The sequence below is a fragment of the Dipodomys ordii genome, unplaced genomic scaffold (genome assembly GCF_000151885.1).
Source record: "Dipodomys ordii isolate 6190 unplaced genomic scaffold, Dord_2.0 Scaffold55, whole genome shotgun sequence".
In the NCBI taxonomy this organism is placed as follows: Eukaryota; Metazoa; Chordata; class Mammalia; order Rodentia; family Heteromyidae; genus Dipodomys; species Dipodomys ordii.
This window is the reverse complement of record NW_012267271.1, coordinates 3,640,497-3,662,846: the sequence shown is the minus strand read 5'-3', so window position 1 is coordinate 3,662,846 and position 22,350 is coordinate 3,640,497. Positions and strand designations below refer to the sequence as shown.

At 47.7% G+C, this 22,350-nt stretch overlaps 2 protein-coding genes across 3 annotated transcripts in view; one reads left to right on the top strand and one right to left on the bottom strand.

Annotated features, from left to right (window-relative positions):
• Ralgps1 (Ral GEF with PH domain and SH3 binding motif 1) overlaps positions 1 to 22,350 on the bottom strand; it is a 204,777-nt gene that overhangs the window by 75,664 nt on the left and 106,763 nt on the right. The gene's annotated exons all lie outside the window — the stretch shown is intronic.
• The window catches only part of Angptl2 (angiopoietin-like 2), a 31,376-nt gene continuing 21,865 nt past the window's right edge, over positions 12,840 to 22,350 (top strand). Inside the window, exon 1 of the mRNA XM_013021445.1 lies at positions 12,840 to 13,219. The gene's annotated coding sequence lies outside the window, so the exon portion shown is untranslated. The remainder of the gene's footprint in view (positions 13,220 to 22,350) is intronic.

Sequence of the window (22,350 nt, the reverse complement as noted above, 5' to 3'; positions counted from 1 at the left end):
TTGATGCTTCTCCCCTCTGTTTCCTATACCATGGAGATTAGAACCAGGTCATCACACCCATGCCAAGGAAGGAAGGAAGGAATGATGTCATGTTGTCATCTCCCACCTACACAGCATGTAGGCTCTTCAAATTCAGAGTAAGGAAAGGCAACAAAGGAAGTCTCAGGTGGCATAAGGGTGAAGGCCAGGGCTCAGTGTTCTCCAGGCTGCTCCCAACTCTGCCTAGGAGCCTAGCATAATGCTAGGTGCTTGTCAGGCCCAATACATGACACATATTTTGCTGAACAAATACTGTCTTAATCCCAATATCCTACTTATCTGCTAATTATAATTGCTAAGGTATTCTGAAAACAGATGTAAGTGTATTAAGTGTAGCAGCCAAGAAACTGAAGGTCTTGAAAAAAACAAGAACAAGAGAGATGGCTACATGTGGAGAGTGTACAGCCCTCTCATCCCTGAGGGTGGCTGCGCGTAGGAGCCAGCTGCTGTCTCTGGGCGCCTGGCATAGCAAGACGAAACTGGATGGCAATGTGAATACTTTCTTTCTTAAGTGAAGCTCCTCAGTGTGTGTGCTGAATCACAGCATTCACGCGGGGGTGCAAGACAAGAGCACTGACTAAGAGGATCCCAGGCCTGAGACACACAGTCTGGGGGCGGGGGCAGGAGGCCAAGGCTGGACCAACACTCAGACAGGAAACAAACGTGAAACCAGCCATGTTGTTCCTCTGGGCTCCACAGTGGGTGATGGGGAGCCCCCAGATGAGCACTCTGACCACAGACCTCCACAGGAGAGAGACCAGGCCTAAAATAGGCTGTGAGTCTGGGGCGTCGGCTGGGATTTGCCCCTTCCAGCAAGTCATGCTCACAGCTCAAGCATTCTGTTTACCAAACGCTTCAGTACACATAGAAACCAGGGATGTCTGGGCTCCTTGCTAGAGCCTGGTGGAGAGGACCCCACTGGGTAGGTTTTGGGGGTGATAAAGGATTTCTTAGCACCCTGAGAGGGAAGGACAAGGCTGGGATTTCTCTGAGGGAACCTGGTAGAAAAAAGGAGAGGGCCCTGTGGGGCTGATCACCACTGCAGCTCCAGCCTGGCAGGTAGCAGAAAGAGGGTAACATCTGCTAGCAAGGGCAGCTCTGTAGAGGAGGATGCTAACTCCACATGCTCCTCCTGAGCTCATGAGGGTAATTGGAACCTGCTGTGAGTGTCAACTCCCCACTCAAATCAGAGCTGCTCTTCTAAGGGCTGCAGGAGAAAGGGGCTCCAGCAACAAAAGCTACTTCCCACCTGAACTTGCCTCTGCCAGACTGAATAGGATTGATGGGTGTGGGAGAGGACAGCCTTTCTGAGGTGCACTGGATCTTTTCCTCTCTCCTTGACACCCTGCTGCTCCCCACATGAATTCCTTCCTTGCCCCTCTGCAGATGTGGAAGAGGATAGTCAATGCTGACCACAGTGGGCTGGCCATGCAGTGAAGCATCTGACGTGCACAGCAGGTGCTTCTGTGGCCCCAGTGGTCATAGAACTTTCAGGCTAGAGCTGCTGAAGTCCTACTTTGCAGAAGAGGACACTGGAGCAAAGAGAAGTAACATGAATAAGGGCACAGCTTCTGAGTGATGGAGTGGGGATTTGAACCCAAAGTCTGGTTCCAGAGCTTGCACTCTATTCCAGTGTACTATCTTGCCTGGCTGGATGATGATGGCCATTACAATAAAGAAAAAGGAAGTGCTTCCTATAGTGAAGGTCCTCTGGATAACTCTGGATCATTTTAGCTGCTATGCCAGTCCTATGAAATACAGAGATTATGTGATCCCTGGTTTAGAAAAGAGGAAATAAAGACCTAGTTGCTTAGACCTTTTAGCTGGCAAAAGCAGACCAAGGAAGCCGGGTGCTGATGGCTCATGCCTGTAATCCTAGCTACTCAGGAGGCTGAGATCTGAGGATCCCGGTTCAAAGCCAGTCCAGCAGGAAAGTCCATGAGACTCTTATCTCCAATAAACCACTAGAAAACCGGAAGTGGCTCTGTGGCTCAAGTGGTAGAGCGCTCGCCTTGAGCTGAAGAGCTGAGGGACAGCGCCTGGGCCCAGAGTTCAAGCCCCATGATCGACTGAAAAAAAAAAGCAGGCCAAGGGTTCAAATCTAGGTCCCTCTGCCTCTTGTACCCATCACTACTACCAGGCCCTTTACTTATTGCCAGCTTGCACATGCTTTGGGGAAGGAAGTGGCCACCTTACTAAAAGGGAGGAGCACAACCCACATTCCCAGGTACCTCATCTGAGCAGCACCTCAGGAGGTGTCCATGTCTTGTTTGGGAGGAAAATTTACAGACACAATTCCTGAAAGATAATTAAGTTTTTCAGGTGCCCCTTCTTTCCTGTTCTGTACCAGGAAGACAAATGGAAATCAGGAACATGAAATAAGTTGTGCGAATCTTGGTTCCCAGTGAAGACAATAACATATGGCTCCAACACTGCCTTTTCCCAGGATCAGTGACATGAGGAAGGAAGAAATGGGAGACAGTCAGCTCCCAGGAAACAGCTGGAAGAAGCCAAACCACACTTTCCTACTTGGTCCAGGACCAACATCTGCACACAGGAAGCAGCCTTCAGTAACAGGGTATGGCTGTGTCCTCATGTGAACTTGGTAGAACGAAATGCATATTCCTGGGCTCCATCCCAGACATACAGAATCAGACCTTAGTTAATTCTCAAGCTTCTAAGAGCCTGAGAATAATGATCTGAGACAGGCTGAACTATGATCACAAGGCACCACAAATCAATTGTGCACCTACTATGTGTCAGCCTTGGCAATAACTTGGACATACACAGTATTATTCTACAGATGAAGAAACAAGGCCAGGAGCATCACTAAGTGGCTGCACTTCACACTGTTGGGAAGTCTATCAAGACTTTGGATCCCCATAGTTTGGATCTGGACCCTGGCTTTGCTGCTTCTGGCAGTGTGGCTAACACTTCTCTAAGCTGGCTAGGCTGAGCTGTGCTGCCTTACCAGCTATGGTGGAAGATGGTGGCAAGACCTTCTTCAGGAAGGTCCTGTTTTAAGGACTTGATGAATTAATCCATGTGGGGGGGGGCTCCTACTGGACCAGACCCATGTGGGAGTATAGCAGATGGCAGCTGTTGGGTAAGAGCGGAAATCCGGAACACTTAAAGCTGAAGGGAATGCTTAAAACTGACAAGCTTGTCTTCCAGCATTGAGTCTCAGGGATTTTATTCACAGGAAAGCCTTGTAGCCCAGGTTAGTGCCATTTGCAAAGACTTCTGGGAACTTGGTTGGTGAGAAGCAATGGACAAGGAGAGGAATAACAGACTGGGAAAGGAAGATGCTTGCTAGGGAGAGCCAGAAAACAATGACAAACACAGCTGCCTGAGTTTATGGCACCCTACCCAGAGCTGTGTGGAGCAATAGCACTCAGTAAATGCTAAGAGCTATTTTGGGCTCTATACATGGACTCTTTCCATAGCCTGCTTTCTATCATGTTTAAAAGATTCTTTTCTTTGGTTAAGCAGACTCCCTATGGGGTTTCAGGCAAAGGAAGGTACAGATCAGCTCTCCTTTGATGAAATGACTTTTAGTAATGAGGCTCAAGCATAGTAGTCCTGGGAAGGTGACAGACATGTAAATTGAAAAAGAGAAAGCTCTCTGCAGACATACAAAATGGCTGATGCCCTTCAGAAGACCCAAGAAAATGAGCTTCTAACTGTTACAGCTAGCATTTATTGAGCACCTACTGGGTCCTATATATTGCAGTAGGTATTTATACTCACAGATGCCCTTAACTCATCACTCTATCCCTGGATAGTAACATCTCCAGTTTCAAATAAGGAAACTGAGACTTAAGAGGGGTTCAGAAGTCCTAGGTAGTGGCTGAAACTCAAAGCCAGGCCTGAACAATTTGCCACAGCACCAACACAGAAATGGTCCAGCTGAGAGGTAGCTGCCAATACACCTGCCTCCTTTTTCTTCTCACCCTTTTCATTCCCTCCTGGCATCTGCTACTGGCCAGCCTTAACCCAAAGCCAGAAGGCAAAGGGAGCCCATTGAGGAATGGATCAGCCTCTGGACATAGGAAGGGTGCCATATGGCAGGTCTGGGAAGTACATGGTGAACATCAGAAGAGAAGGGAAGCTAGATCCTGCTCTCCAGAGCTTCAGGGGGCTGAAGTAGGAATTATCTGGCCTGCCTATGGAGGATGAAGGAAGGCAGCTGGGTAGTGTGAAGGCTGGCAGGGCTCTACTGCTGTTCTTACTCCGTGCAAGGCCTATGTTGGGTCCCTGGGACATCCCCACCCCTACCCCAGACATGTAGTAGGAGAGTTCTGACACCAGTGCCTCTGCCCCTGGGCCTGCTCTCATTCCTGGAAAGCTTGCTTTATCAGACTGTTGCCAGAAGCTGCCCCATTGGGCCCCATCTGGACTGCCCTTAAAGATTTTAGCAGGATCTGGGAAGGGGTGGAGAAGAGGGGTAATAATTGCTCCCAGTCTCTTGTTTGGGACAAATGTCTTGTCTAGTCCAGACCAGGCTCTAGATATTACTAGAAATTACTTTTAAAATTTATATCAAATGGGTATGATTTTGAATAGCTTTGGAAAATTTTGGTGAAACTTTGGTTATGAAGGAACAAAGGAAACCGCAAACCACAATAGTACCTCTATTCTCACTGGGCTCAGATGCAGTAGAAAAGAGATGCGTGGAATCTAAATGAACACCCCTTAAAACTCTGTCCTAAGACAAATGAAAACAGATCAATTGAAAGTCTCAGCAAAAACTTTTGGGGTAAACTGACCTGGAGCCCTAACTCTGGTGATCAGACAAGACAATTATCTGTTGACTAATGATAAACATGCAACATCAGTGAATGGAATGGGTAACAAGTGTACTGATGATGTACTCTGAAACTGAGTGTGCACTCTGTTCTGACATGTGGGTGGATTTGTCTGGCAAGTATGTAATAGGCACAGGGCCCTCAAAGGGCTTTCTGTGGTGACTGGACAGCCTCTGTGTCACTTGAAATCTTCCTGAAGACACAAATCTCCTACTAGGATTTCTTAGTTGCCCTCTCTTCACTAAAGCCTGAGAATTTGCAGTTCCTCTGTCTAGCAGAGGGCAGCTAGTCACAGAATCTGACACATGTTGCCAGGACAGAAGGGATCATTGGCTTGTTCTCAGCCTAGCGACAGCTGTTTTATTACATCTGGGAGGATGGACGCTTTGGCAGTTCTATGGGCTTCCTGATGCTCTAACACAACCTTCTGTCTTTCAAAGACCAGCTGACCAGGAAAGGAAGTCTTTTATTTTTTTCTTTTTTATTTTTGCCAGTCCTGGGGCTTGAACTGAGGTCCTGGGCACAGTCCATGAGCCTCTTTTGCTCAAGGCTGGCATTCTACCACTTGAGCCACAGTGCCACTTCTATTTTTTTCTGTTTATGTGGTACTGAGGAATCGAACCTAGGGCTTCATGCATGCTAGGCAAGCACTCTACCACTAAGCCACATTCCTAACCAGTCTTTACCTTTTTGTCCTTCAACCAACCCTGGGCCAATCTCACCAGTCTTGATGACTAAAACTGCCATACTTCTTGAATCTGACATGTCCTCAACTGTAAAGTGTATCTATCATGTTATAATGAGAAAGAAAAAGTGTTGCCTATGAAACTACGGTATGTCTTTTTGTGATTTTAGAGACCTTGAACTGTATGGCAGAGTTGAAGAAATGAATGCTTTCAAGGTAACGATGTCTCTCCTAGTTTTTTTTTCAGTCAAACACAGCAGCACTTTATTAACAAGAACAGAGTAATCTGATCACAAAGAAATAGAATTCTAAAATAAATGGTATCTTGGGCAGCATAAAATGAATACTAAACAAGGGTATGCATCCCAATGTGTGTCTCAGATGTAGAATGTGAAGGTGGCTTGTAAGCAAGGAAAGACATGAGCAGCATTTACATCACACACCAACTGTAAAATACATTTATCACTTTGAGAATGGCAATGAATGGTTATAGCCAGTAAATAGAAAAAAGAGCCATTTGAGTAGCAATTAATTGGGCCAAACACTCTTATTAAATTTTAATACTGCCTGATATGGTTTCCTCTTTACATAATGAAGTCAATGTCTGTGTTTTTGATAGGGCCCATTATATCTTTCTGATTGACAGTTCAAACTCGTCTGAAAGTTTTAATCCCAGTCCACTGCTTCTTAGTTGTATGCCCTGTGTGCCAGGACTTCACTTAGTCAAACCTCAGTTTGCTTGGTAGTAGAATGGAATCATAGCACTATTCTCATGAGGTTTTGAGGGATGTGTTAAACAGCTTCCTCTTTACTGTGATAAAATACCTGAGATGGTAAGTTTATAAGGAGAAAAGATTTACTTCGGCTCACAACTTCCGAGGTTTCCATCTGTGGTTATTTGGACTTGTGTTTTGGGCCTGTGGTGAGGCAGCACATTATGGAGGAGTGTGTGGTAGAGGCCTATTCACTTCACAGTGTCCATGAACCAAAGAGAGAGGAAGAGGAGGGGCCCAGACCCCATTATCCCTCCCCTCCCAAGGGCTCACCCCAAACGAACTTGCTTGCCCCAAACCTACTTTCTTGCTTCTAGACCCCACCTCCCAAATATTCCTACAGCCCTCTGAGCTGGGGACTGAGCCTTTAGCACAGAGGCCTTTGGGGCCATTCAAGATCTAAACTCTAACAAGAGGAGAAAATGGATTGGTACCTGTAAAATGTTGAACTTGATGTTCTACAAGGTGTGTGAGGACAGGACATCTTTTTTATCTGCTAAAGCACAGCAGGGTGTGCATCAACCTATGACTTTTTGAACTTAGGGCACTTCATGGTGTGTGGAGATGCACAAAAGCATAGAACTAAACAGAAAGCAGCAGGGGGAAATGGCTACAAAAGCTACAAGAGGCTATAAAATTACTAAACAAATTCTCCTCCAATCCTTAGCTAATCCCTAAATTATTATGCATGTGGAGAGACACTCCAAAGTCCTCAACAGAAAGTAATAGCTAGGAGGAAGATTCCAGCAATTGCCTGGAGATGGAGCTTCAAGTTCAAGTTCTACCAGGTTAAGGCAGTTTAGCAAGCACTTAAAGCTGAGGCCGTGCCCTAGAAGTTAGCCCTGTACTAAGAATTACACCTATGGGCACGTAAAAATAAAGCTACCTAAACAGTCTAAAAACTGAACTTCCACAAGGCTAACTTAACTGCCTGACAGAACAAAACATAGACTATATACATTATATATAGTCTTTGATGTATCACCCACAATGTCCAGTTGTAATAAAAAAATAGATATGTGAAGAATCTGTAAATTGGAACACATGATCAAGAGAGAAAGAAAGTCATTAAAGCCAGACTGACTCCCTAAGCAAATGTTGGAATTAGGAGAGAAGGATTTTTAAATGACTATTATAAATATATACAAGCTTTTTCAGGAAATGAAGGATAAAATAAAGCAGTGGATGAAGAATCCCAGAAAAGAAATGAGAACTATAAAAATAATCTACGTAAGTTGGGTGTGGTGGTACAGGCCTTTAATCCCAGCTCTTGCGAGGCTTGAGGCAGAAGGATTGAGTATTCAAGGCCAATTTAGGTTACATAATGAGTTGCCAGATTAAGTTACACTGTTTCTCAAAAACTAAGGACTGGGGACCTGGCTCAGTGGCAGAGTGTTGCTTGTTTAAAATACACAAGGCTCCAAGTTTAATTTCTAGTACTGCAGGGGGAACAACAACAAAAAATTACAGCTATCTGATGAAAAATATTTTAGATGGAATTAGCAGATTAGGTATTGGAGAAGAAGTGATTCTTAAACCTGAGGGCAGGTAATTATCTAAACCAAACAAGTGAGAAGACACAAATTAAGTCAGTAAAGAAAATTCTGGTGACTTAAGGGACAACAGCAAGTTTGTACTGATAGTGGTGGAGGAACAGAAAGTAAAAATCATTTTGGGGAATAATGACCAAAACTTTTTCCCCAACCCATTTGTCCAAGAAGTTAGGTGATCCCTCTGTAGAATAAATGCACAGAAAATTATACCCAATCTTATCATGGTCAAACTGATAAAAAGAAATACAAAATAAAGAGAAAAATCTTGAAAAACCTGAAGAGTAGGGGAGACCCATTGTGTACACAGAAACAGGGAAGATAGATTGACATCAGAAATACTGTTGTCCTGGTGAGGGGAAGGTGGCTCAGTGGTAGAGTGCATGCCTTGCATGCATGAGGCCCTCAATTCGATTCCTCAGCACTATATAAGCAGAAAAAGCTGGATGTGGCACTGTGGTTCAAGTGGTAGAGCTCTAGCCTTGAGCTGAAGAGCTGAGAGACAGCGTCCAGGCACAGAGTTCAGGCCCTACGACTGACAAAAGGAAGAAAGAAAGAAAGAAAGAAAGAAAGAAAGAAAGAAAGAAAGAAAGAAAGAAAGAAAGAAAGAAAGAAAGAAAGAAAGAAAGAAAGAAAGAAAGAAAGAAGGAAGGAAAGCAAGGAAGGAAGGAAGGAAGAAAGGAAAGAAAGAAAGAAAGAAAGAAAGAAAGAAAGAAAGAAAGAAAGAAAGAAAGAAAGAAAGAAAGAAAGAAAGAAAGAAAGAAAGAAAGAAAGAAAGAAGGAAGGAAAGCAAGGAAGGAAGGAAGGAAGAAAGGAAGGAAGAAAGGAAGGAAGAAAGGAAGGAAGAAAGGAAGGAAGGTAGAAAATACTGTTGTCCTGAAGACAATGGAAAGACACACCATGGGAAATAGGAGATCATTTGGGGATGTGTAAAGCTTTCAATGCTGGAAGGACTCTGGCGGCAAGATACAGCAAAGTTGCCCTTATGAAGTATATCTTCTATAATCCTATATGTGTACCCTCAACTCCTGCCATATATATAGTATCTCAGTAGAATGTCCAAACACTTTCAACAGAAAAAAAAAAGAAGTCATAATAAGAAAGGTGATCAAATCAAGGCTGGGAGCATAGCTAAATAGTAGAGCACCTGCCAAGCAAGCACCAAAGTCTGAGTTTAAATATGAGTACTAGATAGATGTTGGTGGCTCATCCTTATAATCCTAGGCTACTCAAGGAGTCTGAGATCTGAGGATCGAGGTTCAAAGCCAGCATGGGCATGCAGGAAAGTCCATGAGACTCTTATCTCCAATTAACTACTAAAAAAGTTGGGAATGGTGCTGTGGTTCAAAGTAGTAGAACACTAGTCTCAAGCACAAAAGCTCAGGGACAGCACCCAGGCTGTGAGTTCAAGCACACACACACACACACACACACACACACACACACGCACACACGCACACACACAAACACACACACATCAGAACCGCCTAAAAATCATAATTCATAGAAAGGTGACAAGTTGATTGTGATAGCTCAAGGCTGTAATTCTTGCTACTTGAGAGGCAGAGATTTGCAGGGAAAGGAAGGGAGAAGGGGCCAGGGATCCCAGTTCAAGGCAGCTCAGGCATAAAAATATATATGACTATTTCTTCCAGTGGCTGGATATGTTGGTACACATCTGTTATCCCAGCAAGAAAAAGAAAAGCACAAATAAGAGGACCGCAGCCTAGTCTAGCCTGGGCATAAAGTTGAGACTTTATTTAAAAAATAACCAACACAAAAAAGGAGGGGCTGGAGGAATGGCTCAAGTAGTAGAGTGCCTGCCTAGCAAGTGCAAGGCCCCAAGTTCAAACCCTACTGCCACAAAAAAGGAACAAGACCTTAATGAGAACACATACAATAGAAAAGCATTTATATAAATTATGGTACATACCTTAAGATTCTTTGTATTCTACCATGTAAATATTGCATATTCTTCATATTGATTAAAAAAATCTCAAAAGAAAAAGGACTGGATATTGCTCCTGTAGTAGAATACCTGCTAGAATGTTTGAGACCCTGAGTTCAATTTTCAGTACTAGGAGGGCAGAGGGGGAGAGGGAGGAGGAAGGGGGAAGAGAACTCCTTTTATCCTCTAGTGCTTCAGTCACATGACTGTGTCCAACAAGCAAGTGGGAATGTGGGAATAGTGCTCCTGGAGGAGGTGCGAGGGCAGGGGAGGGGGGGATTACGGACTCCTGAACAATGTTCAGCACTGCACTTAGGCTGGGGTACATTTCCTATCTAGCCTCACATTCATCCCAAGCAGTAGCTATCAGCATTCCCTTTTTAGAAATGAAAAACTGAAGTTTCAAGGAGAATACAAGCTATCCAAGATTAGTGCCAGGGTTGGGATTTGTGCCAGGGTCAGCTAGCACAGCTTGCCACATTTTCCTAACCTGCAAGTCATCAGCTCTCCCCTCCACACTGGGCTATTCAATATGAGAACTCCATGTAGCCCACATGTGACCCTGTGCTCAGAATACTCATGGTCCAGGGAAGGAAGCAAGAAAAATTATAGCCAGCATCCACTGGGTCATGGTCTAGCCAAGGTCCCTAGTATTACACTAACATGGCACTCCTTAATTTTTACAATAGCCCTATGAGGTAGAAATTCTGCCCAAATGTTCTACACACACACACACACACACACACACACACACACACACACAGTTCCTTACAACTGCTTTTGCCTCTGGGTCTTCTATAGGTATTGCTCTTTTGTAATAGATGACACTAAAACTTAGCACTAAAACAATCCATGTGTCAGGATTTGGACACTGAACAGTGGAATGGCTTATCTCTGCTCCCACACATCCAGAGCCCTAAAAACAACTGCAGAGCTGAGAGTAATACAACAGGTATGGGTGACTTGATGGCTGGGCTGGAATCATCAAAAGGCATTTTTCCTCATGTCGAGGGGCCAGTGCTGTCCATCATTCAGCTCAAAGATCCTCATGACAGAGCCTCTGAAGCTACACCACCTATTTTCTTCCAGCACTGGAAGTCAGGTAGCCATTTCACTGTATTCTACTGGTCCAAAACACAAATTCACTCACGATTCAAGGAAACAGATGGGATAGGGAATAGCTCAGGTGGTAAGAATGTGTGTTTAGCAACCCAGAAGCCCTGGGTTCAAATCTCCAGTACCACAGGGTTTTATTCACTTCTCTGCTTAGGCTATCTTCTCTCTACCTGCGAATTCTGAGCCACCCTCAGGCTTGAGCTTACTTCATCAGTGAGTAACTCTAATTGACCCTTCCCAGACTCACCAGATCTACCTATGACTTGTCCCCCTAGAAACCAACACTTCTTACACACCACACTCAGACTGTCTCCCAGACAGCCATGAGAACAGGGATCTAGCAAAAACATTAAAAAGAGGAGAGAGGGGTGAGGGAAAGAAAGAAAGGGAAGAAGAGGAAGGGGAAGAGAAAGGAGAGAGGGAGGAAGAGAAAGGAGAGAGAGGGAGTAAGGAAGAGAGAAATACATGCCAACTTCCCAATGTTTCTTCAAAAGATGGATAAACCTGAGCCTATCAGAGCAGCAGACATCTTTACCCCATGGTATTGGAGGGAGAACTTGTGACTCTTCCACCCATTTCTCTGGCTGATGTGGTATTCTGTAAGGACTGGTATCTCTAAGAGAAGGAACTGAAGAATGGGAAAAATGAGTGCCTGAGCAGTCTGGGAAGAAATGGGCAGGAAACAAATCTGTTCCCTATAGAGAGAAATGGCAGTCTTGAGGAGGGGGAAAGCAAAGTGGACTCTGTCTGCCTAAGTGCCCACCAATGAAGCTCATGGTGCCTTGGATGGAGAGAGTGCCCTGAAACTTTCTCCAGTTTTCCCCCAGATGTCATCATCACTTCTAATATGTTTTTAAGAAAGAAAGAAGGATCATCACCAGTATTTCTCACGCTGTAGTCCAAACAGATGGTGAGCCATGTCCTGGATGTCTGGGCGCTCACCCTCTTCCTACCTCCTCACCCCTGCAGGGGAGTCTAGCAGCAGCCCTGGCTCCTCTTTTCTCTGGCCAACCTGACAGGGAGATAAGTCTAGAAGACTCTTGGTGGTGGGGCGCACTTCTTTCCTGCTCTAACCTGCTGAGTGCCAGAGCTCCAGTAATGTGACTCCACACCGAGGAACACGGAGGATCCCAGTATTTGTTCCTAGGAGAGCCCCACAAGTGACGGGCAATAAGAACAGTGAGGCTGTCAAAGTTATACATAAAGGCTCAGAATATAAGTCTGGAACTGCCCAGCCCACAGATCCATAACCCTGTGCAAACCCTTTTCCAAGTGACCTCAGGAAGCCTGATGAGAGACCACTAGGGGAAGGAATTGACTCATTTACTGCTGTAGGGACAGGAGCTGGAGGTGATGGCTTCTCTCCAGCAGGATCCTACCCTCAGCCATGGTTCTTCTACTGTGCTGAGCCACTGCCTCTGGCTAACCTTTAGCCCTGGGCACTTTCCCCAGGGATGCAAGAGTAGAATGAGGCCTCTGAGAAGGGGGCTGAAGAGGGGAACCAAGGGTGGGCTGCTGTCCTGAGACCAGGGCTCCCAGAGCAGTGCAAGGAGGCTGGCGAGAGATACGCAGGAGAGTTCTAGAGCTCCAGGCTTCAGCCAAGCTCTGTGTACAGCTGCAGCGGATCTAAACCCATTACCTGAGTCAAAGGGGAAGCGCTCTGCCTCCACAGGGTGCCCCGGGAGCTGCTGGGCTTTGGGGAGCAGGCGGGCCAGAAGCAGAGCTGGCCAGGCTGCCGGTGCCAAAGAAGGAGGGGGGCCTGGAGTCTGCCAAAGCAGGCTGATGGGAGGGAGGGCTGGGCCAGCTGGGGCCGGAGCTAGTGTGACATCACCAGGCGGCCCGCCCCTGTCTGGGGCTGAGGGGAGGCCCAGAGCCTTTCTGGGCCTGGGGGATCCTCTTGCACTGGTGGGTGGAGAGAAACGCCTGCAGCCAACCAGGGTCAGGCTGTGCTCACAGTTTCCTCTGGCGGCATGTAAGGGCTCCACAAAGGAGTTGGGAGTTCAACTGAGGTGCTACAGTCGGCCTGAGGATGGACCCCAATCCCTGAGTGGGGCTGCCTGAGCTGGGACCTGCCGAGCATGATACTGAGGCAGCTGCTGACCGCACTGTGAGGGAAAACAGGGTTGAGCAGCCCCGGAACCGGCTGCAGGGCAGGCCAGTGAGGCAGGGCTGCGAAGGAGAGGAGGCCAGTTCGGCCTGCGACTTGAGACCCCGTGGAGGCCATGGCCGGGCCCCGCTGACGACAGGGGACGGGTGAAGCATGTGAAGAGCTGCCCTGGGAGCCAAGCAGTAGGGAAGAGGTAAGAGGCCAGTTCTGTGCTCTGCAGCAAGGGGCAGGGGGTGGAGGGCAGCAACTGGTCCCCCAACTGGGGCTCAAGACTTCTGTCCCTTCCAGGTGGGGCTGTGTGCTGCTGGATCCCCTGGGGGACACTCCCTGTTTTCACTTGGAGCCAAAGAAGGCATCTGGCCAGGCAGGACTGTGGCAGGAGTGGTATTTGAGACACAGGTTGTGACACTGAGGACTTCAACATTAGTGTCCCCACTTTCCTCCTTCAGACAAAGAGCTGTTGGGTGAAGGCAGGCATCCCTGGGGCACAGGGTGGCAGTTGGGGTGTGCCTGTATGCAGCTATGTGTTGAAGGGACAGCAGGCTGCAGGGTATCTAAGGACTTGGCTAGTGGTCTTCAGGCTCTGGGCTCCTATGCACCCAAGCAGGAGGATGTGCCAGGGAGAAATAAACGCAGCCTGGGGCAGCCAGATGCCCTTGGTCACAAAGTTCCCTGGGGCTGGCCAGCCCTGCTTATATCCCTCCAGCTGGCCAGGAAAGGTGCCAAGCATCGTGCGTAGGATGGGACATGTCACCCACAAGTTTCTTGTACTAGGACTAGGGTAAAGGGCTATCCTGACTTTCTCTGTGTGCACAAGGATGCCTGACCCCTCTTAGCAACGGATGCTCCCAGGTCTCCCACCCTTGTAGTCAAGAAATAGGAAAGATGAGTTTCCCTGGCAGCCCCAGGGGATGGCGCAGGCACCATATACTAAGTCCCTTGAAAGCACTCAGCATTAGATAACATTTCCTTCCCTTCTTCCTGTGATATGTGTGTCACAGGTCAGCTATTGCTTCTGCTGTGGGATTATGAGAGCTCCCAGAGGCCAGTTTGGTTACTCAGAAAAGGATCTCCTTTCACCAGGACTCCAAGGAAAGCTGAGAAAGCTACCAAATGCTCTCATACTTGGATTTTTCCAAGTGCAAAAAAGCCGGGCACCAGTGGCTCACGCCTGTAATCCTAGCTACTCAGGAGGCTGAGATCTGAGGATCCCGGTTCAAAGCCAGCCCAGGCAGGAAAGTCCATGAGACTCTTATCTCCAATAAACCATTAGAAAACCAAAAGTGGTGCTGTGGCTCAAGTGGTACAGTGCTCGCTTTGAGCTGAAGAGCGCAGGGACAGCACCCAAGCCCAGAGTTCAAGCCCCATGACTGACCAAAAAAAAAAAAAAAGGAAAGAAAAAAAAAGAAACTCCAACTGCAGGCAAAGCAGGGCTCATGCGCTGGCTTCAAGTCCTGGATTCTGTGTACTAGCCAAGTGGCCCTGGCAGAACACTTAGCCTTTCTAAACCTCAGTTTTCTGATCTGTGAAATGGGCTAAGAATAACACCCATATTAGGCCCTTGCCAACTGAGGATCCTCACAACTTCCCTGTAATGCAGACATTGCTAGGTGAGGAAACAGAGGAAGAGCATGGCCAAGACTGCAGGACCAGCTGGTGCCAGCACAAGGACTTGAACCTACTAGTGTGGCAACTCTGAGCCACACTCTACTGCTTTCTAGGCATTAGCATAGTGCCTGGCAGGTGGAGAATATGCAGAAACACTTGCCACCAGTGAGAATCAATGATCAGAACTATAAAGAGGGGACAGCAAGGACCCAAACTCTTTCTCTTTTAGACACATCCTGTTAAGATTTCCAGAAAGCTCCATTAGGCACAGCCAGTGCTGTGGCTACTACCACTGCCCACACTGGGGTGGGACGGTTTTATGTCTGAGGTTTGGGGCCACCTGCAGAATAAAGTACACACTAAAGACAAACATACACACATGCACCAGAGCCTCAGACACCAACCTCACAGACAGAGAGCATCCACACTACCCCCAACCACTGGACTCTACCCATGTATAGGGTACAGGAAAACGATAGTGCCGCCTGAATCCTAGAGGATTCAGTGGCTGGGTCAGTCCCGGAGTTGCAGAGGGACAGACAAAAAATTGGTTACAGCCAAGCCTGGCCATGGTGACAGGTCTTGCACCAGACAACATTGATGTAGCTGAGCCCAGGAAAGCAGTCCCAATGGACTCCTGAGCTGAGAGGCTTTGTGAGAGCTGCTAGCACAGGTCTGTGGGATTACTAAAGCCTCAAGTTTCTTGCCACAGCCCAGCTTGGTAGTTCACAGTGATACCCACGCAGCTCCAACCAAATAGTGAATCAACTAACTGTAAGAGCCTGGAAAACACGAGTGGATAATTACTCAAAAAAGGCAGTCTTGTGGAACAGATAAGTTGTGTAGAGTGCATGGCTCAGGGGAAAAAAATGCATAGCACTGCTGCAGGCTCAAGGACAGACAAAGGATCCCATGTTAGTTGATAAAGTTATCTACTGAGTTGAATGAGACACATTCCTCTCTCACTTCATCCTCTCCACAACCCAAGAAAGTAGTTTCAGCTTTAGCATCCCATTTTACAGATGGAAAAACAGATCTGTAGACTCCAAGTTAGCCTCAGAGAGGTTAACTTGACTGAGGTCCCAGTGGAGTCATTCTATGGGACCCTTACCCAGGATTGTCTGGCTCCAAAAACTTCTCCCATCTCATTCCACTGCCTGGTGCAAAGCACCTCCGCTTCTCTGTTACTGACTCTCTAACTCATGTCTTTTTTTTTTTTTGGTCAGTTGTAGGGCCTGAACTCTGGGCCTGGGTGCTGTCCCTCAGCTCTTCAGCTGTAGACTAGCACTCTACCACCTGAGCCACAGCACCACTTCCCACTTTTTCTGCTTATGTAGTGCTGAGGAATCAAACTGAAGGCCTCATGCATGCAAGGCAAGCACTCTACCACTGAGCCACCTTCCCAGCCCCTCTAACCCATGTCTCTAGCAGCCAAGTCCACCTTTTCTCTCCACAGAAGGTGGCCCAGGCCCTCTGAGATTCATGTTGCCAGGTTCCATGGAAGTTTGGCCTCTGGGGCTCTCAGACAGAGAGTGAGGAGGCTCTTAGAGAGGAGCCTTGGCTGACTTTACACATCCACGTGCCTGGGTGCGCCGTACTACTGTCTCCCACAGCTCAGGAATCTGGTACCAGCATGTGGGAACCAAGCGTGGGGAAGCATTCATCTATGCAACTGAGACAGCACTTACTCCTTCTCTGTGACCCTGCATGAGATTCCTTTAGAGCTGCAGAATCGGAGCTCACCTCCTCCCCTGAGCCACACTTGAGCAAGTCCTGAGCCAACACTGGGAGATGGCAACTGGTAGCTACAATAGAGCAAACACAACAGACAGCAGCCCCACCTAGGGCAGGTACATTCAGCCTCTGGCCTTTCTGAATCACAGCCCACTTAATCTGGAATGTTCTCAACTGACAGCAGACAATGGGGGTGGAGCTGCCATATAGAGAGCCTGCAGGCCAAGAGTAAATAATCACACTAACACACAACTGTGTGAGTCATAAACAGGAGGCCCCAGGAGCTGAGAGGGTCTCCCCAAGATAAACAAGGTTGTCACCATTTTACAGCAGTGGAAATGGAAGCTTGGAGGTGCAGCACCTCTCCCCATGGTCTTTTTAAGCAGTGGGCCAAAAAGCAAGCAAGTGACTGGGGGCATAGCTCAAGTGGTTCAGCATTTACCTAGCATATGCCAAGTCCTGGGTTCAATCCCTAGTACTGAGGGGGGGGAAAAGAAGCAAGCAAGGATTCCAATCTAAACCTGTGCCCAGCCTGTTACCATCCTTCAACCCAAACCTCAACAAAGACTTGATGCACTGAGAAGGGGATCTTGTATGGGAATTTATAGAAACCATCCCAAAGAGAAGACCCAGGCAGCCTGCAGTTTGTGGAGCTAGATGGGTCATGTCAGAAGCCTCATTTGGGAGCTGTTTCTGAGACAAAACTATATTCCTCTCTGGACTGAATTAATAACAGCTTTGGGGGAGGGCAGTTAAGATGTTACAACGTCCTGTTCCATACACACATCAACTGTGAGACACATTCTGATCACAGGAATGTTAAAATGGTAGGTGGGGAGCCCGGCCTCTGACAATTATGCCATTGTGCCAGGCCCATTCCCTGGTGAAATCAGCCTGTCTTGGGGCCAGCAGCCCCAGAGCCTCAGCCTCAGACAGGAAGGCACAGACCACCAGAATGAACTTTGTTCTCATCTCCAAGAGATGCCCAAGGACCTGCCTGCCTGTAGAAATGCCCAAAAGTCCTCCCCAAGGTGGTCTTGTTCCACTCCCACCCCAAAGGCTATGTCGGTTTTTGCCCATGCTGAAACTCTACAACACATCCCAGCTGAGTAAAGAGAGCTGTGAGACCGTGTCCCCAACACAAGGCTTTCAAGCCAGCCAGCCTGTGTACCCCAGGGAACATGCTGTTCCCTTTGGTACTGCTCGGATAGTCTCATGGGGCCCTTCCCCTCCCCCTCAACCTTAGCTCCCACCTCTCGCCCCCTATCTGGATGTTATCACCACATTAGGAATGCCTGCTACTGTGGGCCCCTTGAAGGCAGGGACCTCCCCCTTTCCCTGCCCCCCTTTTTCCTGCTCTATTTCCAACTTCCTGCACAGGGGCTGACCAGGAAAATATGTGAAATAAAAGAAATCCTTGGCTTCCTGTTTAATAGCCTAAGTGCCATCCTGGGTTCTGAGTATTCAATGGGGAATAACTCTCACCCTGCTTTTAAGAAGCTCACCATCTGGGACAGTCAGAGTCCTGGGTATTGAGGTGAGAAGCCACAACTGCCCCTACAAGCTGTGAAATTAACTGGCCCTGTGGGATCACCTTAGAAAGGAAGACAGACATATGGCAGGCTGGGCAGTGTGGGTAGATACTCAAGGCACAGAGCACAGTACTCTGAGGCAGAAGACACAACATGGCTGTTTGTAAGAAGGCCAGTGACTCCATCCCATGTGAGTTTTGCAAAGGCAGCCTGAAGTGCAAGCAGTGGACCATGAGGGTGGGAACACACAAAGGTAGGGAGCCACTGAGGATCATGTGGGTAACAAGCTGGCTCCAAGCCCAGTCCTCCCATGTGGCAGCTCTGTGGTCCTGGGCATGTGACCTCAACACTTTGCCTCTGTGTGTTCATCTGTGAAATGGGGATAATTGAGACTATGGTTCACAAAGCCATCCTGACAGCTGAGATAATAGCCCTGTGGCTAGCTCCTCAGCCAGACCCGGGTTTCCCACCTGAGGTAGTGTTGTCTACCCAGCTCAATTCTCCCCGTCTGAGACAGGGCTCCAGAGCTCACCAGGCCCTGCTGGAAATGGAGCAGCCAACTCAGAAGCTGGATTCTCAATGGCTTCTGCAGACTTTCCCGCCTCTACTCTGCTGGCCAGAGCTCTTGGCACATAGGGCTCAGTATGTAGACTTTGGGGGAATCTTAAAAAGGTTCCTAAATAACGCACTATGGAAAAGTAATAGCAGTATCCTCACCCCCTGGCAAAGGCAACTAGCTCCCCATGCCTAACCACATCCATTGTGCCCTATGATCTCACAGTGTGACCACAAGCCGCCTCCACACACTCAGCCTTCCCTGGAGCTAGCAACTCATCCATGGCCGGAGCAAGAAGGCTCAGCATCAGGCAGAACCCGCCCCCTATCACTCTTCTGGGTGAAACTGAAGAGTTTCTAATCCTGGCCTTTGGATTCTGGTTCATCCCTGTATTCCTATCATCCACAGGGTTGTAGAAACACACAATGACTCACTGGGTGGGTGATGGAAGGCAGGATGGAGGCACATGAAAGTCTTACGAGAACGAGCTGGCAGGATTTGGGAGCTAGCTGGCCACAAACTCCCTGGGTGCCCCCAACGGCATTTTGGTGGGGGGTGATTCACAGGATCCTGGGCTGAGAGGGATGGCAGTTGAAGATTGGTTATTCCCTCCCTGGCCTCCAGGCTGGGAGTGAATCACCAGGACAAATGATACACAGTCCTCTCTCCAGGTTTTCCAAGGTGAGGCTGCCACTGCTCATCCTAGATGCCCAGTCTGGGGTCACCACTGCAAGATCAAGAAACTCTTTCTAATGTCCAACAAGACTCACCCTTGTACTGACCTAAAAGTCATTTTTACTCATTCAGTCAACAGTAAGACATATCTGCATCCTGGCCATTAGACAAACAAACAAACAAACAGGCACCTTTTATTCCCACTAGTTGGTGGGAGTAAAGGTAGGGGGTTGACAGTGTCAGCCAAAGCCCAGTCCTGATATTTACTCTGAGTAACTGAACCCTGGTGAAACTGGGTTTCCTGTCTCCTAAGAAAGGGGAATGTATGATATGCCAGCTATTGGGATACTTCTGAGGGTGAAAAGGGGGTGCTATTAATAATCACACAGAACAACAAGCCTCACTCGGATGGGGCCAACCAGGACATATGGCCATCAATGTATAGTGCACAGCAGGGCACACAGCTTTATAACAAATGATAACTGATACTCTCAATATAGCTAGTCACATACTCAGATGGGCCCCACTAGGCCTTATTTTTCTGAACTTTTTCTCTTCTTTTTTTTTTCTTTCTTTTTTTTTTAATGAATCTACTTTTCTAAAAAAATTAGTTTTGTTTTTTGTTTATATGGAATTGAACCCAGGGCCTCATACCTGCTAGGCAAGCATGCTATCACTGAGCCACATTCCTAGCCCTGAACTTTTTCTTTATCTGGCTCCTTCCCTCTGGTCCTGGGTCAGTAGTCAGCATGGGTACCATTCTCATATCAGGCTAGCTCTTTTAACCAGCTTTTGGTAGGAGAATCTTTTTGTCAGTGCTCAAGTTTTCGCTGGTCTCTTTTCTGTCTTGGTCTGTCTTGATGTTGGTCTAATGATCTTGATTCATGCTCTGGCTCATCAGACTCAGTCACAAGTCCAGTTTCAGGCTTCCCAGAAGCTGGACATCAGGGGACAGCCAGGCACATGTGGGCCAGGCAGTGGCTCCCCATGCTCCAGTGCCCTCTCATCCTTCGCAGAGGCTGCTCCTCAGGCCTCCTGTGGGCTGGGACACCTCTCCTGACCTGAATGTGGCCTTTGTGCTCACATGGACAGGACAGTGCTGGCTGAGGGTTCTGTGACTCTTTCCAGCAGGACTATGACTTGGACTCAGAACAAAACAACTCCGCAGAGCTGAACTGCATTCTGAGGTTCCCCTGCAGTCTATAGTCCCAGGGACCCTAAGAACTTATGTTCACTTCCTCTACACAGAGGGCCAGAGCATTGTCTCTTCTGCCTTTCCTGGCACATCAGCACTTTCACAGGAGGAATCCTTCAGTGTACAGTGATCCTTCGCCTACCATAGCAGTTATATTCCAGAGACCCCTGTGATAGGTGAAACTCTGCCAAGTAGCAGTGTTAGATAGTTGTCCGTCGCTATCTCGCATTCCACTTACTGCTGCTTCACAGATTTTCACCTATCGCAAGGGTCTCTGGAATGTAACTCCCGTGTCAGGTGAGGAATCACTACCTACATATATATTTTTTTAAACCCACGATACAGTGAAGCCACAAAAAGTGAACCGCAATATAGCAAGGGATGGCTGTTTACTTTGGGGTTTTGTTGCCCAGCTCTGCTATGGAGTAATTTAGGAATTTGGGCACATGATCTTCAAATCTTCCCTTACCTGCAAATGGAAATGATGGCCAGTCCTGCCATCAAAAGCCTTAAATACATCTTTGAGGAAAGTAGAAAATAGCTACAATACAAATCCTATGAAGATCATGTGTGTGCACTGCGCCCCTTACAGCTGCAGAGTGCACAATGGTAGCCACATGTGGCTTTTCTGAAATTATGGGTCCTCACTCCCAAGGAGGGTCCTCCCTCCCCAGCCCCTAGGACTATTGGGAAGATTAACTTAGATGATGTAAATTAGGTATTGGGGCCACAGTGATAATTGCCTGTATTTTTTTACTTAATTAATTTCTTACCTTTGGGGTAAGAACATAGAAGCCTAGCCTCTGCCAGCCACTTTTGCCCCAGGGCAGGATACAGCTCCATTTTACCAAATGCCACTTCCCACACAGTAGCCTATTGTCTGGGCTGCAGCATAGTGGTAGCAAGAGGGCTGAGGACATACAGTGTAGGGCCCCGTCATGCAGGCCAAGTGGGGCCAGATGCAGCCCACTGGAAGCTAGGCGGGACCAGGCACAGAGAGGCGCCTCCCACGTGCAAGGCTGTCACGCGGCCTGGGCACACCAGCCACACTGGTGGGGAGGGAAGAGGGAAGCCCATGCAACGCAATGTGGAAAAGCAATTCCAGAGTCATTTTTATTTTCATTTCCAGCCAAGGAAAACAGTTGGATTTGCTTTGCTTTGTTGGGCATAGGAAGAAACTGGGGAGCAGGGCTTTGATTGGAGCTGAGCTATTCTCCAGCTGAAAATGGTTGGAATGTGGGGGTGGGAGGGTGAGTGGGTGTTGTGCTGTGTTGAGGGGGGGTGATGACTTCTCTTGGGATGCAATTAGCTAAATAAATTTCAAGAAAGCAAAAGTAAACACACTCATTACTGCTCATTCAGAACTGCCAAACCAGCAAAAGATAGGGGGTAATGGAGTTGGGTGGAATCCTTAAGGAAAACAAATGCCTAAAGCCTAAGCCAAAGTTGAGGGCAGGCAGGGAGCAGGTCCAGCTCTGGCAGCCCGGCTCTTGCCTGCCTGTGTCCCTGGGCAAGTCACTCCACCTGTCTGGGATCCCATGTCTCCATTGGCCTAATGTAGGAATCACAATCCCACACTGTGCCTGTTCCTTCTCTTCCTGTAAGCCAGTCAGCCCCTTGTCACTGACTGGTCCCACTACTAGCAACATGACCACAAACCAGTGAGCTGACAGTTTTCTGAACTTCAGTTTCTTCACTCTTAAATTAAGCGTGATACTAAGAACTAGCCTGTGAGTGTTGGAGTGGCTAAGTAAACCACTATATCCACAAAAGGTTTTGAAAACCTGAAATTAACTCACACAAGGCAAGTTTAGCTTACTGTTTAATCTCAGAAGTGCTCTTTCAGCCAGGCGCCAGTGGCTCACACCTGTAATCCTAGCTACTCAGGAGGTTGAGATCTGAGGATTGCTGTTCAAAGCCAGCTGGGTCAGGAAAGTCCATGAGACCCTTATCACCAATTAACCACCAGAAAACTGGAAGTGGCACTGTGGCTCAAGTGGTAGAGTGCTTGCCTTGAGCTGAAG